The sequence below is a fragment of the Pinus tabuliformis genome, chromosome 6, assembly GCF_031772625.1.
Source record: "Pinus tabuliformis cultivar Carrire ecotype Pingquan chromosome 6, CPIR1, whole genome shotgun sequence".
NCBI classification, from domain to species: Eukaryota; Viridiplantae; Streptophyta; class Pinopsida; order Pinales; family Pinaceae; genus Pinus; species Pinus tabuliformis.
This window is the reverse complement of record NC_142292.1, coordinates 811,568,545-811,588,507: the sequence shown is the minus strand read 5'-3', so window position 1 is coordinate 811,588,507 and position 19,963 is coordinate 811,568,545.

Here is a 19,963-nt window from a genome sequence, read left to right as displayed (position 1 = left end):
CTCAGGAAGATTCAAGTAACTCTAATTTGTATGACATAGTACCAATATTTTGCAACACCTTATAAGGGCTATAGTACTTGGGTGATAATTTATTATCCTTCTTAGCTTTCTTGATGGACATTTTTTTATATGGTTCTAGTCATAAAAATACCCAATCACCGATATCAAAACTTCTTTCACTGAAATGTTGATTTGTTTGTTGTTTTAATCAATTATGTGCCAAAGTTAGGTCATCCTTTAAGAGTTGGAGAACTTTTTTTAATGCTCAATGTGATATTCCATTGCTTGAACCTTAGAATTATCTCTTAAATATGATGTAATGGATGGTGGATGATATCCATAAAGCGCCATAAATGGGTTCACTTTTTCTAGGATATGGAAGGAAGTTTTTTACCACCATTTTTCCATAGGTAATCACTTGACCCATTGTGTTTGTTTATTAGATACAAAGCAATTAATATATCCTTCCAAAGATTTGTTTACTATCTCAGTTTACCCATTATATTGAGTATGATAAGATGAGTTATGAGCTAATTGAGTACAAAGACAAGAAAATAATTATGTCTAAAAATTTCCAGTGAAAATGGAATCTCTATCACTTACAATAATCTGTGGGTTTTTATGTATATTTTGAATTGTTTCTGCAAATGTAGTCATGACTGTATTGGCTTTGAAAGGATGAGATAGTGCCCAAAATTGTGCATACTTTGTAATTCTATCAACTACCACCATGATGACACTCTTCCCTTCAGACTTAGGTAAACCTCTGATAAAATCCATTAATACCTCCTCCCAACACTTACTTGGAATGGCTAATGGTTGTAAAAGACCTAGGGTTGTAATTGTCTCAACTTTATTCTGTTGGAAAACCAAACATTCTACCACAAACTTCTGAATATCAAATTTAAAGTCATCCCAGAAAAAATTCTTCTTGACCATGTGGTAATTTTTTAAAAATCATGAGTGCCCTCCCGTTTGGGTCTAAAATGTGATGCAAATTAGAGTTTCATTTACTATCAATCCGGGTAAGCAAATTTCGAGGATCATCCAATATATATGGACTTAGAGACAAACTAGACTAAGCTAGGTGAATAAATGCCAAATATCCCTTACAGGAGGTTTTTCATTGGGATCTCCAACATCTATTTAGTCATTTAACAAAATGAAATCTAAAAATTGAAAGACATTGTGATAAGTGTAAGAAATATTAAACCTCCCTTACAAGAGACTGCTCATTAATATTTCTAATCATCTTAATCAACAAAACCTAATTCTGATTAATTGCATGAAATATTAAAGCTCTCTTACAAGAGACTATTCATTTATATCTCAAGCATATAAATCAGAAACTTAAACTAATGAAATCAAACATTAAATAACAAATCAGATTCATTGAAGGAAACATTACTACTTTCTTACGAAAGGTTATTCATTAATATTTCAAACATATGAACCTAATAATTTAATCTAATGAAATTTTCAAACAAACATAAAATAAAAGCCTACCAAAATAAAAGTGTACTTGCTAGGCAATGGGGATCCTTCCAAGGATTCACAAGCACACCAAAAGAGAAGTCAAATGTAGAGGATCAAAGAAGCTCTGTTTTATTCATCATCAATTGCAAATTGCAATTACAACCATTACAATGATTCTCCAAATCTAACTTCTCATTACCAACCTATAAGATACTAAGATTACAAATGAAGGACTAGGTTCTAAAATTCTAAAAATTACAAAATGAAGATTACAAATGAAGGATATAACACTCCTATTTATACAAAAGCTATGATAACAAACTCATAAATGTAAATCCATTATTCCCTCCTTTGATCCACATATTTCTCAACCAATGGTGACACATAACCCTATCCTCCATGATCTCTTCCATGACGTCCATGATCTTCTCCATGAGGTCCATGATCTCCTCAAATTCGAATTTGAACATAGAGTGTCACATAAAGATGCCTTGGAAGCTTCCTTTGTACCTACACATGTCAACAAACTCATTCTAATTGTTAGGTGTAAGTATATGGATATTATTTTCTAAAGTTTAACCACAAATTCACTTAAAAATACTAAGAATTAAGAATGTTTTGGAAAACACAATGGTAACCCATTTAATGATGAAAGTGAAGCTGATGTGGTGACATGGTGGTGGAATAGAGGTGAGAAAATGTGTGAATGGAGAGAAATTGAATGTTGAATGGAGTGAAAGTGGATGAATTTTAAGGATAATTCTTAGGCCCAACACCCTCCTATAGGAGAGGTTTGAAATTCCAAAAGAATCTTTTGTTTGAGTTTAGAATTCTTAAATATATAAAAGTGACCTTTGTACCGTAGTGAATCATTTTTCCAAATAAATGTGTCAGATGCACCAGGATCTTGATACAAGTTTTGAATGAGTGTTCACACCTCTTTGTCATTCTTCCATTTGTCCCCTGGTTCATTTATCCAATCAGGTTGGATAATAGAAATGGCACAAAGAAATGCTTCCACATCTTCATCCTTTCTTGAAAGTGCATCTGCAACAACATTTTGCTTCCCTTTCTTGTAGATGATTCCAAATTCATAACCCAACATCTTTGTGACCCATTTTTTCTTCTCGTCTGAAGATAATATTTGTTCCAAGAATGTTACACGTCATTTTGTCACCATTAGGCAAATGACTATCAATCTAGATCTTCCACTATCCATCAAAGTATTACAAAGCATCCCCCTACAAGGCTAGAACCTAAACAATCCCAAAGAGAATGAAATTTCTAGATTAAAAGGCCCAAAAACCTATTTTTAATTGCCTGCACATTTCCCTGGCCAATTTTTGTGCATACACAGACTTGACCATTAAAGTCAGTGCAAAAGTGTGTTATTTCTTACACTATGGACTGCGCACATGACTCAACACAATTAAAACATAAAAAGTAAAATCTAGGAGATTTGTTAGTCAAATCTTTCCCAACTAAAAGCTTCGAATTGATTCTTACTCAAGCCTGATCCCTCTCGTCATGGAGCTAATTCCCTCTCTTTGTGGATCCCCTATCACACCATTTATGGATCTCATCCCTTAGTAAGAGGATCCCAAACCTCCTCCTCTTGGCCTATAAATCAAACACGGGTCAGAGGGTTAGGGAGGACCACTAAAGGTAGTCTTATGCTACAGAAATAAGGCTAAAATGATTTCATCCAAGGAGAAGGTTGGAGATCATGGGAAGAGGCTTGTGACATCAAGACAAACAAGTTGTAAGCTTCTTCTCCTTTGAATTCAATAAAAAGCAATTGTTCTTTCCTAATCATGTTCTTTCTGATATTATTTGTGATATTCCTTGATCACTCACATGGTTTATAATTGGTTATTTATTCAACTTATGATGTATTTTGAGTTAAGAACTTCATTTACCTTTGATTGTATATGCTAGATGCTTTGATCTTTTTATATGTTTTTGTCTATGCAGATCTCTTTTGGAGCATCATGGATAAGTTGTGGAAAGCATTGGAAATTCCTCTAAAGCATCGAGGAGAATTCGGTTGTGGAAAGCCCTAAAAGAAATTCAACAGGCACGTCATTAAATCGGTAAGTGATTATTCGCATATTACTTGTTTCAATCAATCATAAGTTGAGGAAAGGTAGAAATTATTTTCTCTTTTGTTACTAGGTTTTGTTTGAGATCTAGGGAGATCCATCCTGTCCACAAGAAGGATTAGTCTACCTAACAAATTAGAGACCATACTGGGGGAAGTCTCGTTCTTCATCATCTCCTTGTTTTGACTTTTGAACCTTTTCTCATAGCCTTGACTGGGTGTCTAAAATATATCAAAATTTAGATTTTGTGATTTGCTTAGTTTACTTTTATTTTTTCTAAAATTTTCTCAAGGTGTGCACTTTATCTTTAGCCACTAAGCATATTTATGCACACTGAGCCTTTAGCAATAATGTGTATGCACACTAGATTGAACTGTTGCCTGTGCACATACCTAAAATTTTTGAAAATTTGAATTTTCCCTTCAATAAGTCCATGAACTTTTGTTTTTATGCTTGATTACACTTGTTTACACCTTCAAAAAGTCTATGTTAGTTTAATTGAATGTTGTGAAAGAATATTCTTGAAAACTTCTTGTTTTCACGAATTGGGTAAAAGCTTCATCTAGTGTGTTGTAGATTTATCAAAAGAAGGATCGGTTGGTCTTGATTTTATGTCTTAATGTCTTTCTTCTTTCAAACAAATCAGATATAGTGTTTATTTTACTTATTTGTGAAAGATTATTTCGTTAATGAAAAACAATGATTTTCAAGAATGGGTATTTTTTAATGAAAGTGCTTCTTTTGTTAAGCTTGAAACAAAAATATATTCTTCTTTCAGTGCTAAAGTTTTTCAAAATTGTACTCTAGACAACATTAAATTCATAGCATTCATTGGAAGAAATTCATTTTAAGGTTTTGATTGGTTTCCTTGTGCATTTTGAAAATTTTGAGTGATTGTATGTTAAAGGAAAGTTTCATGGTTTTTGAGTTATTGGGCGAATTGAAATTTTAAAGGTTAATTTCTGCATGGTCATTTGAAACTAAAATTTTGTATTCATCAAAAGGGATGTTGGGAGATTAGGAGTTTTTGTATTTTCTTTGAAAAATTGAAAAGACTCTCTCCTTACTTCAGTTAGAAATTCATTGAAATGGAAAGATCACAATATCATGTTCAACGGCATTAAGGTTTTGTGTCGGGCCATAACACCATCAGTTTCACATCCATTTACCCTTTGAGTAAGTAACAACTTTGAAAAATAGCGCTAATAGAATTAATTTAGAATTTTTATTATTTCGGGGCTCTTTTCACCTACATTAGATTAGGTTGTATGGATTTGGAATAGGGAAGTGAGTTAACTTTCCAAAGTTGTAAACAAACATTAGAATCTTGTGATAGGGAGTAAATCCATTTATTACAGTTTGGATCTGGGAATCTCCCTTTACAAAGGAGTTAAGCACAAGATCATATCAGACCCAATGAAATGATCAACCCCACTTCATTGGTTACCGTAGAGTGATTTTCACGTATTAAAAATGGTGTGAAAGGTTCTTGGTAGTCACTTGGAAGTAAACATCACATTAACCATGTTGAGGAACTTTCAAGGGAATTAAGCTTTGTTACTTTTCCCTTGCATGCACGTCTGATCTGCAACTGTCCCCCAAGGCTAAATTGCCTTAAGTGGTAACCTTAGAGACCATAAACTTAGGGCTATTACCCAAGGTGACGGTGGAGGGGAAGTCTCTGTTATACCTGGAACAGACGTTGGCTAGACTCACTTGGACCTTTTTGGAGGGTATTCTTCACCTGAGATGGCATAAGTGAAGTTATTTGCACCAGATCTTATGCATCAAGAAAATTGTCAGTGTAATTGGTTCCACGCACTCTATCTTTAGCCACTCTTCACATTGATCTTTGCAACATTTAATTTCATCACCAACTAGTGATTTCATTGTGAAAATCTTGTTTGCATGGTTTGATTCCTTAGATTTACTAGCATGTGTTATTTGCTTGTTTTTACTTTTTAGAGACCTTAGGTTTGGATTGTGAATATTATTTTAGATTCTTAATAAAAATTCATCATGGTTGATTCACCAAGGCATTCGCGTAGAATGTAGGGTTTATCCCCTGAATATACACCTAGTCAATTGGAAAAGATTAAAACTAAGAAGTCAACATCAATAGGATCCAGAACCTCGGAACAACCTTAAAAATCTTTAATTGTAGAATCTGAGGCAGTAGAAACTGAAGTGATTCAAACCCAAGAAGTAGAATCAGGCTTAGTTCAATCTGGGCCAAAAGTTACTAAAATTATTCAAAGAGAATCTGATATTAGAGAAATTTCAGACACAGAACTAACTCAACCAAAAGTTGAAGAACTTGAATTTGATATTTTCAAACCTGAATCACCTTTAGTTGTTATAACTCCTACTCTTGAACCACCTTCACCTCAAAGGAAACTTATAATTACATCTAAACTACCTCTTGGTCTTATTAGTATTGAAGATATTACTGGAAGAGAGGAGGAAGAATCACCATGTACTCCTAGTACTAATGGTGGACAAACAGTTTTTCCAAGACTTCCTTTTGATCCTTTTCATCCAAATCCTTGGTATTCTACCCCCTTGGACTTTTTAGGTCAAGGTCTTCCATGTTACCGCACTCCTTTTTACTTTTCACCAAGACAAAACATGTCAGAAATTCCTCCTGGGAGTCAACCCACTAATACTTCTATGTATACCATCTCTCTAGAGTCATTATTGTATGGTGGTCCTTCAATTCTTGCTAGGTACCAGTCACTTACTGGAACTTTTTCAGGAGCTACTCCTTCCCCTCAAGTTTCTACTTGGTCATCTGGTTTATCTACCACTATTGTTCAAAGCATGACTTCCATGCTTGAAGCACCTTTGGCATCAGACCAATATGTTAACATGATATCTGGTAACTTAGGTAATCCTCAAGTAACCCCAACTGGTGTTTATTATCCGCCTGGGGGGAAACTAACTTATCCTCCACTTGGAGAACAACTTGTTATCAGATCATATCATATGGTTGGAGGACAACCTTTTACTGGAACTTATGGTCAGATACCTTAGGTCAGTCCAAGTCAACCTGTTGTGTATCAACCCTTGGTTGGCGCTCCTTACCTTCAGATGAATACTATTTGGAACTCTACTTTTGCTCAACAACTTATTCTAGTTACTCCAAAAGTGTCACTTTATCACCCTATTCATCCTACTGGAAAAGTTTTTCCACAAATACCTATTCCAAGCATTTCAGTTTCTATCCAGCAACCTATCCAGGGGATTCCCCAAATACCTATCCAATAACTTGTCTAAGGAATTCCACAAACATATGTTCAGCAACCAATTCAACAACTTGTTCAAAGTAGACCCCAAACACTTGTTCAGTCTACTTTTCAGACATTTTTTCAGCAACCGGTTCTAAGCTCACCTCATACATTTATCCCGGAGTATCACAAATGACTATCCAAGTTACCCCTCAAATACTTGTTCAACAACCTACACAAGTTATCCCTCAGACATCTACTTATAAAATTGGTCCTACTTTCCAGTCTACAACATAGTTTGCTATCAAACAACCTATTATAAGGATAATGCAAACATCATATCAAGTTCAAGCTTTCCAAAGCGAGTGTTTTCAAGGTCAAAGTTTTCAAAACCAACCTTTATAGGGTCAATTTTTCTAAGGCCAACCTGTTCAAAGTTAATTTTTTCAAGGTAAACCTTTGCAAATTCAACCTTTACAGGGGAAATACTACTTGGGTCAAATGGTTCAAAGTCCACCTTTACAGAGTCAACCATACCCTGGCCATACTTTTCAATATCCATTTCAATTGCAACCAAGTTGACTCACCCTAGTTACCCTGGAGGAATACAAATACCAACCGCACAAGCTATTCCATGATATCTTGGGTATCCTCCTCCAGGGGTTGGACTTAACCCTCAGGGTTATCAAAATCCACAACAAGACTTCAACCAACAGTTATCATTCATCGCAACCTTAGATTTTCCATATTTATCTCGGCTGATGAATGATCCTATCTATTATTATCCATTTTGGTCGGCAATTCCTACTAAGTTACCGAGTGATATACCGAAGTTTGAAGGCAAATCGGGAGAGAACCCATCAAATCATGTTATGACATATCATCTTTGGTGTGCATCGAATTCATTGATCAGTAATTCTATCAGATTACACCTTTTCCAATGAAATTTAACTAATTCGGCAATAAAATGGTACATTGAGTTACCTCGCGCTTCTTTCGATAATTTCAACTCTTTAGTAACGACATTTTTGACACATTTTCAGCTACCAATTCAATATGAGACTAGTATTGAACTTTTGACTCCACTAAAATAATCGACGTCTACTTACATTTCGGATCATATACATGAATGGAGATGTAGGCGTCATTTAGTCAAGGTTTATATTCCATATCAAATTTTGGCTTAATTGTTCACAAAATAATTACTTCTCGATATTACTGAGGATGTTTTTAAAGGAGATGTTGTAAGAAAAGAGTAGGCAATTTCTCATGCCCAGTACTTATACTTAGTCTACACACAATCTAGCACCTTGTACAAGAAAATCCCAAATCTACCTCACCCAACAATCTCAGATCAACCAGAATCAACTCTTATATGATCTAACACTGTTGATGGTGTAATTATTTATGTCAGCCATCAGTCTAAGGGTAAAAACAAGAATTATAAAAACCCTCAAGACTTTGGCTATACAAGATTCACCCAGTGAAAACCTTTCTCTATAAACTACTTCTGAAATTAATGTCGTAGAATCATCTACTGGCAAGAATCAACCATCTGGAGGTAAAAAGAAGGGGAAAGGTAAAACAAAGAAGAATGCTTCTCAGAAAGAGAAACCAACTAAAAATGAACCTACTGGTGAGAAAAATAAACCTCGTTATCCTTGTCTAATCTGTAATGAAGATCATTATACGAAGGAATGCCCACATCAGGCAGAGGTTACCAAATTCATAAAATGTTCTCCAACTCCTGTTGTTTTGAAGGATCATTTTCCTTCTCAAGAAGATAAAATGGTTTGACATAATCCATCTTCTTCTTCCACATCAACAGATATCATGACTATGTCTTCGTAAGTTATGGTAGCAACAAGATCAAAAGATTATGTATCTAAGGGTCCTACAGTAAATGGAAACGATGTTAGTCCATCTAGTCAACCTTCCACTTCAATTCCTTCTCCTTTTGAACCATTATAGATTGAGAAACCAAACCCTAACATGATAATTTTACCACCTCCCAAAGGTGTTTTTCGAAAATCAGCTTTCAACCCACATGCTAGAGTTGCTCAGAACTACAACATTGTTGAAGACCCAGATGTCTCCTTCGGAAATGTTAGCTCTTGAAGTGCTACAAACATGTCCAGCACAAAGAAAGTTACTTTTGTCAGCTATTGGAGAAATTGATCCTCAGGATTCTAATCTTATCATCTTTGATCTTGGAAGTCATATACCTAGAATCCCACATCGACTGGCATTCTAAATACTAATTTTTTGTCAAAACCAAATGAGTGTTTCGTACAGTGATTGATGAATGAGCCTCTCGTGTATCATGTCTATTTCTTGTTGGAAAAATTTGGGTTCTCCAACTATCAATCAATTTCCTACCACTCTAAAATCCTTTGATGGAAGAGGTTTTCATCCTTACGGGATCTTACAGTGATCTACCAATAGAGTTAGAAGGTAAGATGGTCACAATCAAAGTTGAAGTAGTTGATGCCCAACTCGATTACAAGCTTTTACTAGGTTGAAGTTGGACCTATTCTATGTCTGCAATGGTGTCATCACTTTTCTGCATGATATTATTTCCTCATCAAGGGAAAATAGTAAAAGTAGACCAGATATCTTACTATACTTTTGACCCTAACTCTACAAGTAGTGTACCTTTTGTGGGTTAAAATATTACTCCCTATGAGGAGATTGGTGTTGGCTTGCTTAAGGATTCGTCACTAATGGGAACTTTTGCACTCCCTCCACCAAACCTTCCTCCTAATGTTTCCCAGGTTAACATGATCTCATCAAGCATTATGGAATCTTATGATCCTTGGATTGTACCTTTAGAATCTAAATTGACCTCGTATGGCAACAAGATTCCTTTAACCCCACTCATATTAGCTTAATAGGAAGTTCAAATGTTTTCTGATCCACCACCCTTTGAAATTAAACGAGTGAATGCAATCACTAATTGTTATTCTCAATTACCTTGGTTAGAACCAATTTCATTTCTTGATCCTTTCGATAATACGTTTCCAACCTATGAAAGTATTATGGAGATTATGACTTTGGATGAAATTCCATGGGATGATTATCATCATCACTCATCTTTTCTTCTTAACCTTGATAAAATTGAGAATGATTTTTCTACTATATTTTCGCCTGAGATCGTAGATAATCCTGAATACTTGTGTCAATTCTTCATACTCAATCTGAAAATAATTTGGGAAATATATCTACAACCATTCCAATTAATATCTCAGTCAAATCATGAATTATCGAGAACATTCACATAGGTGCTTTGTTCTCACTTGAATAAATTCAAACGTACAAAGCCCTATTTCAAGAATTCTGTGACATTTTTACCTGGTCTTATGAGGAAATGCCAGGAATTGACCCGAGTATTTTTGTTCACGAAATTAAGACTTTCTGAGATGCTACACCTATTAGAAAAATATTATGTCCAGTGCATCCATGAAAGGTTGCTACTATCAAAGTTGAGGTTGAGGAACTACATAAATCAGGTTTTATCTATCTAGTTCCCTTCACTGGTTGGGTTTCCAATATTGTTCATGTTCAAAAAAAGCAAAGGGTCACCATCAGAGTATGTGTAGATTATAGGGATATTAATTAGTCTTGTCCCAAAGACAACTATCCTACGCCTTATATCGACCAAATCATTGATGATTGTGCCAGTAATGAAATATTTTCATTCATGGATGGATTTTCTGGATACAACCAAATCAACATACTCCTGATTGATCATCATAAACCTGCATTCATTTGTCCATGGGGAACTTTTACTTATCGGAAACTCCCATTTGTATTAAAGAATATTGGTGCAACCTTTCAACGGGTCATGTCTTATGAATTTCACAATATCAAGCACATTGTACAACCCTATTTGGATGATTTACCATCTCATTCACTAAAATGGGAAGATTATCCAATGCATTTGAGAGTTATCTTTAGCATGTGTCAACACTACAATATACGCTTTGTTATAGACATTTTTGTGCCTTACAGCATGAAGCATGAAATGTCGATAATCTAAGGGATCCAAAGTCCCTAAGCATGTTGTTCCTACCCCTAGAGGAACAAGGTCAGCAAACCACAGCACTAAATATCAGTTCTCCACCTGAAAACACTCAAAAACAAGCTAATTCTGGATCATGTCAACTGCTCCACTGAGCATCTGCGCTGAATGTCAACTGCTCCACTCTGTACCTGCGCTGAATGTCAACTCTAATGAAGGCTACCTGCGCTGGGCGAGATTGGCCAAGTGGCACAGTCATTCTGCAAGGTGTCAAATGCCCAGGAAGCTTCCAAAATGACACTTGTATCAGGGAATTCGCCTTGTGATGAGTAAGAGGATCTAGATCTCCAAGTGGAAGCAAGAACCTCCAAGTGGACTCAAGAACTGAAGAATAACTGAAGTGGGAGAGGACACTAGTCAACTTCATGCCAAGCTCAAGCTGACTCATCCTTTCTCCAAATCTCCTATATATAGAGCTCTCTCATGAGGTCTAGGGAGGCTGGAATCTTGTGAATGTAAGGAAGTGCTGTTGGTTTGAGTATAGAACTATTGGGTGATTGCTTTGAAGGAGGTGAAGAGGAGATTTCTTTCTGTTGGGAGGTGTTGCTGGATTGGGCCTTTTATGGTTGTAACACTCTCAGAACTTTACTTCTTCCATTAATAAAGCATTTGAGGTTCTTCTATATGCATGTGTCTCAATGGCGTATTGATACTTGTATATTTGATTTATTCTAATCCTTGAATCAATTATGAATGTATGCTTCTTGTAGTTTCCCTCTCTTGTCATTTTGCAGGATCTTGGTGTAGCTGGGCCAGTGAAAGAGCAAGGAGCTGGGAGCAAGCAGCGAAGAGGGAAGATTGGATCAATCATTAGCGGAAGATAACGGTTAGTGGATCTCTTTCTCCTCTCTCTTACATCTCATAAAGAAGTAATCTTGAATAGCTTTGCATTCGGTTGTTGCTGAGGTACTATCACCCTTAGAGTGGGATAGGGTCATTCCGTATTGGATACTTTTCCCAACAACAAATTGGCGACTCCGCTGGGGATCGTATCTTGTTGGTTGTTTGTGTTTTTGCTATTCATTTCATAAACACAGGGAGTACCGAATCGAACTGCATTTGGATCTTTCAAATGCAAAGTAGAGGGCAGCTACTCTAGCTCAGTTTCTGGGCAAGTTTATGATTTGAAGAGCTGATCCACAAGGACTCTAATAAGCTCTTAGTGATAGCTTTTCATCCTCCTTTTCATCCCTTAGTGTGTACTTGACTGATAGCTTCTGATTTGGCCAAAAACTGTGAATTTTTGAGCAATCTGTGACCCGGAAACCAAGAGAAACGAAAGTTTCGTTCTTCAGTGCAGGCTATGTGAAGGCTGTCTGCATTTCAGCGCAGTTCCCGAAGGGGCTACCTGCGCTGAAGGTCAAACTGCCTGTGTACTACCTGCGCTGGACCAGTTTTGCCTAGAGCTACTGGGGTTTCCTGCTGTTTCTTGCCCTGTTTTCACCCTTGTTTTTTGCAGCCTGTTACCAGTCAATGTACCTATCTGAAACCAACTTTCCTTGCCACTATTCCGCCTCGGTTGTATAAAGAAACTGTATTTTGTTCTTTGTGTATTTCTTGTATCATTTGCAGTTTCCCATAACGAAAGTGAACTAGTCTTGTTGTGGCCTCTTAGATCTAGACCTGTGATTAAGTGTCGTTTTGATCTTAAGAGTTAGTTTATTTGTTGTTCATAGCTGATTGAGCTTTTGCTTTCGTCATATGGTTTGAATTTATATATTTCTAGTGTCGAAACAAGTAAATCTTAAGGTGTCTTTTGATTTTGGACAAGCTTGTTTGCTTTCACTTGAAATTGAATTCAAAGTTATACAACAGCTTTCTTTTTGTGTCGCACAAACATTAAGAAAGAGAAAAGAAATACCTGCATTGTGCATGTGCATTATGACAGTTTGCATGTTGATTTAAGAAAAAGTGCATTAGTGTGTGCTCTATGATCTGTGTGAAAAGATGTTATCTTTCTTTTCCCTCAGTAGTTAAGATTTTCAAAGTTGAAAGATTGAAAAAGCTTGCTTATCATCTTAGACTGCATTTAGGAGTGTTACTATACATCTCGTGGTGATCCATAAAGGCAAACTGCTAAACAAGATCAACCTTAAAATAAATTGAATTTACATAACAACGCATTGAAACATAACGCAAACACATAGAGGTCTAAGCTAGAGACGTGTTCCGGCGTCGTTAAACGTGATATCTTAGCGTTGAGTGGTTGGGTGATTCCTCCACGGTGAAGCGATAAGTATCAATACGGACTTGTGCTCCCACGTACCGTCGCTTATATATTGGGAGACCCCTATAGGAACAAAGCCTTTATCCATAGGAAACCGTGTCGGCCGCCCTACTGATCGCAATGCAGTGAACACAGCATTCACGAAGATCGACCACTCGTACCGTAAAACGTATTCTGTGGTTTTGCGAAAAGTTTGGCACACCCTCTGCCTAGAACTCCAGAGCAGTTTCTTTTGGCCTTTTTCAAACTCTATAACTGAAAAAGTCCATCCGAGCATTTGTCACTTCGGGCTCGTTAAAACATCGAAGGAGACTAGAGTCATCTTTAGCTTTTTCTCGACTCTTAAAAAGTGAAAAAGCAAGTTGTGTCTAAAGCGTCGTTATAAAATTTATTTTAAACGGAACATAATCACCTCCTATTCCCGCGTTGATCTTTAGGTTGAGAACATGGAACGCCCCAACCAAGGAATTCCACAAGATGGAAATCCTAGTCCTTTCTCCTCTTGGGGAGAAGTTGGTGCGCCCCACATGGCCACATTGTCGCTTCCAGGACTGACAATTGGCCTGCCAATTTGGCTATTCTCAACCAATGTAGTTCAGAACACCATGGTTCCTGAACAGTCGAGTCAACAGTTAGATGAGTCTAGAGCTGCCCACCAGCCTTCAACTTCCTATAACTCTTCCTCCAATCCTTCATCTTCGCAAGGTAGAGCCGGCAAAAGCCAAGCTCCCATGAAGAAGAAGGATAAGAAGGAGAGAGAGAAGAAGAAGAAGGAGCCTAAGGCGACTGGGGGCAAGAAAAAGACATCTGACAAAAATCCACACACAGCACAGACCGGGCCTAAATCGCCATGTGTCATATGTAGAGGAGACCACTTCCATAGAGATTGTCCCTGTATTCCCCGGATACTAAGGGACTGGTCTCCTCGTTTGCACAATTCGGGAGCATCAACCTCTGATAGCCATGTTGAATGCTTACCGTCAACCAGCGAAAGTGAAGGTTCAAGACAAAGAGGGGGAGCAAGATCCCCCTGCAAACTGTGTAAAGGCGATCACGCCATCCACCGTTGTCCCTTCTTAGACGAAGCGAAGAGAGTTTTGGAAGATCGCCCGGTTTCACCGTTGAGACTTCCTCCTGGATACAAAAAACTCGTGCCAAGTCCTTCGTTGGTTGAAAATACAGCTGGCCCGCTCAAGTGGTCAGCTGAAGCGTCAGTCATTGAAAATGAACCTACTGAATCCAGACCAGGCGAAAGTCTAAAGGTCGATACGGCAGTTGACCCGGTTCCGCCTTCAGAGGTTTCATCTTCAAATGACACCGTCACTGAAGATTCATCTTCAAATGACACCCTCACTGAAGAGAATAAGGATGACACCATCCAGATTCTTTTCATCAACACAGATTCTGATGAGCATCAGGGCAATGCGCCCATTCCTTTATCGCAGGAAGGAACATCATCAGGGTCATATCCGGTCGTGTATTCGGTCCCACCACCAAGCAACCTGGTTGTGTCCTTTGATTGGAACCAACTAGGCAGACCCCGTTACCAGCCAGTATACCATTCAGAATCATGGTCCAAATCTACAGAATGGTAATGGCTGGAACTATCATTGATGAAGGGGCATCTGTGAGTATCCTTTCCTCTATTGCTTGGAAAGCACTGGGTTCCCCGGAGCTTTTGCCTGAGATAAGAAATCTCTCGGGTTTTGATAAAGGAACCAGTCGACCGTTAGGGATCCTCCCCAATGTGCCTGTTACATTGAAAGGGAAGACCGTTCAAATGAACGTGATGGTCGTTCAAGGACCCTTGGATTATAACCTACTCCTTGGACGAGACTATATATATTGCATGGGAGCTATAGTCTCCTCACTCTTTAGAGTAATGTGTTTTCCACACGAAGGAAGAATGGTCAAGCTCGTAGACCAACTTTCATTTCCGGGATCACGCATCGCAAATAGTCACATACCAACCCTCAATGGTCTATTCACCCAAGAAATGTCTCCACCCCCAGTCCTCCTTCCCGATGAGTGCGAGTGATTCGGAAAGATGGGACTGGAACCCAGGGGGCATGCATCCTGGCCTGCTTCGGGCAGAGGAAACCTTGGGTATAAGGTAGAATTTCCGCGAAAGAATATGACTAGTCCGTACCCCGTCCGTGGATGGAAGAGAGGTTGTTCTAGAACAGGATTCTTTTGATAAGGTTACTTGTTTGACAAAGGTCATTCACCATTGTCTACTTCGGTAGACAGTGCCGAGGAGATGTTTTCGTTTGATGGTGTTAACAAAACAATCTTTGGGTAACCAGGAAGAGGCAAGCCTCACCCTTTAAAACAAATGTTTTATCGGATAAGTAGGGGCAGCCTTGAAATTGTACTTTATACCTGGGGGCATGCAAACCTTTTGGAGTGCAAGCTAGGAGCGGTTATTTATCTGTTTTTAAGATTAGCCGTTTCCGAACTTGCATAAAGAAAGGATGAGAGGGAGCATAGCTTATGTGAGGCGCAAGCTCTATAAAAATTGGAGTCTCACAGGAGACATTTCTTATCTTATGACTGGTATATCGAGCAGTTTTACCGCGGAATTTATGCTCGTTAAAAAATAGAAAAGCGAGATCCGAGCAGTTTTAACACATAGTTCATGCTCGTTAAAAAATAAACATAAGATCGAGCAGTTTTACCATGGAATTTATGCTCGTTAAAAAATAGAAAAGCGTGAGCAAGAGTTTCCTCCAGAGTTTAAGCTCATTAAAAAATGAACCTATTCCGGTAAATAACCATTGTGATCGTAAATTTATTAGCCATAAAAGCCTTGGTCGTGTTTTCACCCGCCACCTCCATTCCATTTGGCCAATCGTTCACCTCCATATGATTGTTTACCCATTTTGAGGAACAGCTGCGAAGAGTGATTTCACTTAGCCATCCTTGTGACACTGCCGTGATTGGAAAATTCCAACCTGTACCTGGAATCTGCTGCTATCCCTGTTTATCACTCGTTCCTCAAAAGACGAGTCTTCTTTGAGCTCTTTTCTCCTGACTCGTAAAATATGAAAAGTTTGCCGAGTTTTGGCCTTCCAGCTCGTTAAAATGACCGGAAGAGCTATCCCTCCTCTAGATTTTAATCTTTTTGGACCTGAGGGATTATTGCACAAAAAGGTCGAGCGCTTGTTTTATTCGGCTCGTTAAAATTATCGAAAACTCATCCCTTCTGTATTGTTTTATACTTTTTCGGACTTAAGGGATTAGATGACGAAAAAGGAATTTTGGAGTTAACTTTCTGTACCTTTTCAAACTCTCTAAAAATGAAAAGTACCGAGTTTTCCTTGTCGTTAGACTCGTTAAAATGATTAAATAGCGACAAACTTGTCTTTAGACGAGAACGAGTTTCCCTATCGCTAAGCTCGTTAAAACATAGCGATGGGCTTGCCCGAAGGGCAGGTTATAGAACAAGCATATGTTATCCTCCTCAAGCTTGACAAAAATAAAGAGGTACTGGTCAGAAATGACTGGGGAAAAATTGGGAGAACCTCAAAGCTTTTAATGGTAGCAAGTCGCTCTTGAACATGACACTTTGTCCTCCGTATCACATCGGGTTGGGTTGTTTCATTCACCGGTCTCATCACCATGGTCCTCGCCAAACCATCCACATTTGGGGTAATGCTACCGATCCATCACATCAGTGTCGTTATATGTTCAAGAGATGTTGTTCAGAAAGAGTCAACCGTGTCCCATCCACTGCCATACATTATCCTTCATCCACCCATGATCGCCACCCTGAATCATATTTCACAGATTGTTTTCACCTCCACTAAAATCATTAGCTCCGTTCCGTGTCAATGATGTGGGATTCATTAAGGCCCTCCTTTGACGGATCGCTTCTTGTCGACTTCAGCTCATTATCCAAGAAGTTGATCTAGGAACACCCCCCTCAGTACTTTGAAGCTTGCATGCCTCAATGGCAAGTTTCTCACTTCCGGCGACAGGTATACATCAATGACCTTCGACCAGAAGATTTTGCGTGGTGTTCGACGCCAAGTCCTTTATTCACACCACGTGAATTGTACTGCAGTACCTTGAGGGTCATTATCATTATCGGTGATTCCTCTCGCGCTTGTTAACGGTTTACATTATTGACCGGTAATCAAGCGATGTCTTTCCATGTTCGACTTCAACGCAATTCTCACATGGATCGACTTGTACTTAGAGTGAAGATCGAACGAGTTTGAAGACCCCGGATCTAGTTTCATCCATCCGGGCTGCGATATATATTCAGGAAATATAAAGACATTTGATATGTACATCATTACAGCAGATGATCATCCTACTCAAAGGATGATAATTTCAGCAGAGAATTATCAGTCTACCATCAGACGATCGTCTGTTATATGTACCAAAATGAATTTATAAAGCTGAGCATGGGAATGCCCGCCTCAGCTAGATCATGAAAGCAGAATGAAAAATAATGTATTGTATTGTATTTATTACAGGTCACCTCTCAGCGATTGAATGAACTTCGGATCCTCCTGATAAAGCATTTCACCCGATAAACGACCTCATACTTTAGGGGGCAACTGTTATAGACATTTTTGTGCCTTACAGCATGAAGCATGAAATGTCGATAATCTGAGGGATCCAAAGTCCCTAAGCATGTTGTTCCTACCCCTAGAGGAACAAGGTCAGCAAACCACAGCACTAAATATCAGTTCTCCACCTGAAAACACTCAAAAACAAGCTAATTCTGGATCATGTCAACTGCTCCACTGAGCATCTGCGCTGAATGTCAACTGCTCCACTCTGTACCTGCGCTGAATGTCAACTCTAATGAAGGCTACCTGCGCTGGGCGAGATTGGCCAAGTGGCACAGTCATTCTGCAAGGTGTCAAATGCCCAGGAAGCTTCCAAAATGACACTTGGATCAGGGAATTCGCCTTGTGATGAGTAAGAGGATCTAGATCTCCAAGTGGAAGCAAGAACCTCCAAGTGGACTCAAGAACTGAAGAATAACTGAAGTGGGAGAGGACACTAGTCAACTTCATGCCAAGCTCAAGCTGACTCATCCTTTCTCCAAATCTCCTATATATAGAGCTCTCTCATGAGGTCTAGGGAGGCTGGAATCTTGTGAATGTAAGGAAGTGTTGTTGGTTTGAGTATAGAACTATTGGGTGATTGCTTTGAAGGAGGTGAAGAGGAGATTTCTTTCTGCTGGGAGGTGTTGCTGGATTGGGCCTTTTATGGTTGTAACACTCTCAGAACTTTACTTCTTCCATTAATAAAGCATTTGAGGTTCTTCTATATGCATGTGTCTCAATGGCGTATTGATACTTGTATATTTGATTTATTCTAATCCTTGAATCAATTATGAATGTATGCTTCTTGTAGTTTCCCTCTCTTGTCATTTTGCAGGATCTTGGTGTAGCTGGGCCAGTGAAAGAGCAAGGAGCTGGGAGCAAGCAGCGAAGAGGGAAGATTGGATCAATCATTAGCGGAAGATAACGGTTAGTGGATCTCTTTCTCCTCTCTCTTACATCTCATAAAGAAGTAATCTTGAATAGCTTTGCATTCGGTTGTTGCTGAGGTACTATCACCCTTAGAGTGGGATAGGGTCATTCCATATTGGATACTTTTCCCAACAACACGCTTGAATCGTCACAAATGTGTATTTTATGTACAATCTGGTTGATTACTGGTATTCTTCATATCAAAGGAAGGCATTCGTGTCAATCCATTTAAGGTAGAGGCTATTCTGAATTAGTCTCCTCCTTCCAACTTGCGCAACTCCAAAGTTTGCAAGGGAAAGAAAACTTTTTACATCGATTCATCCATAACTATGTTGAGATAACTAAAGGCTTTATTCGACTATTGAAAAAGGACATCTTATTTACATGGGATGAAGTTGCTCAAAAATATTTTGATGCACTCAAACACATGTTGACCTGTACACCATTGTTGCATCTGCATGATTATCATCAAGACTACTTTTTGTATTTAGTTGGGTTCAATGTCACCATTGGCATGGTTTTAGTTCAGGAAGACGAGTTGAATGATGAAAATGTGATATATTATTTGAGTAGAAATATTACAAAAACTGAGATAAAATACGCACGTGGAGAAATTGTTCTCAGCATCCATTCAATATGTCCAAATATTTTGTCACTACATTCTCTTACGTAAAACAATAGTGATTTCATACTGCAACTCTATGGTTTACATTCTTACGAGAGAGTTTCTAGGGAGGAATATTCTAAATGGATAGTTATCTTGCAAGAATTTGATTTAGAATTCATAAAATCTAAGTCCAAGAAATCATTGGTGTTTGTCAAATTGTTATGTGACTTTCCCTATACTGAAACATAAACCATGGCAAAGGATTCTCTTCCAAGAGAATCCCTCTTTCCTATCATTACTTTAGACCCTTGCTATGGAGATATTATCGTGTATCTTCAAACCCAAACTTTCGGCTAGATGTAACTCGAACCGACCAACGTCATATTCGGTACCAATCCCAGCAATACACTATTGTTGGTGATACACTTTATCGTCGTGGTGTTGATTCCTTCTTTAGACGATGTTTGACTCATGAAGAATTCGAAAAGGAATTGAATGACTGCCATTCTGGAGCTTGTGGTGGTCATATGTCAAGGTTCACCACTGGCCAAAAAATCTTGTGTGTTGGGTATTTTTGGCCTTCAATGTTCAAAGATTGTATTATTGTGGTCCAAAAATGCCACAATTTCCAAAATTATGATCGCAAAATGCATGAACCTCTAGCTCCTCTTCACCCAATCATTCATGTCAGTCCTTTTTCAAAATGAGGCATCGATTTTCTTACATGTAACCCTCACTCGGCCAGGGG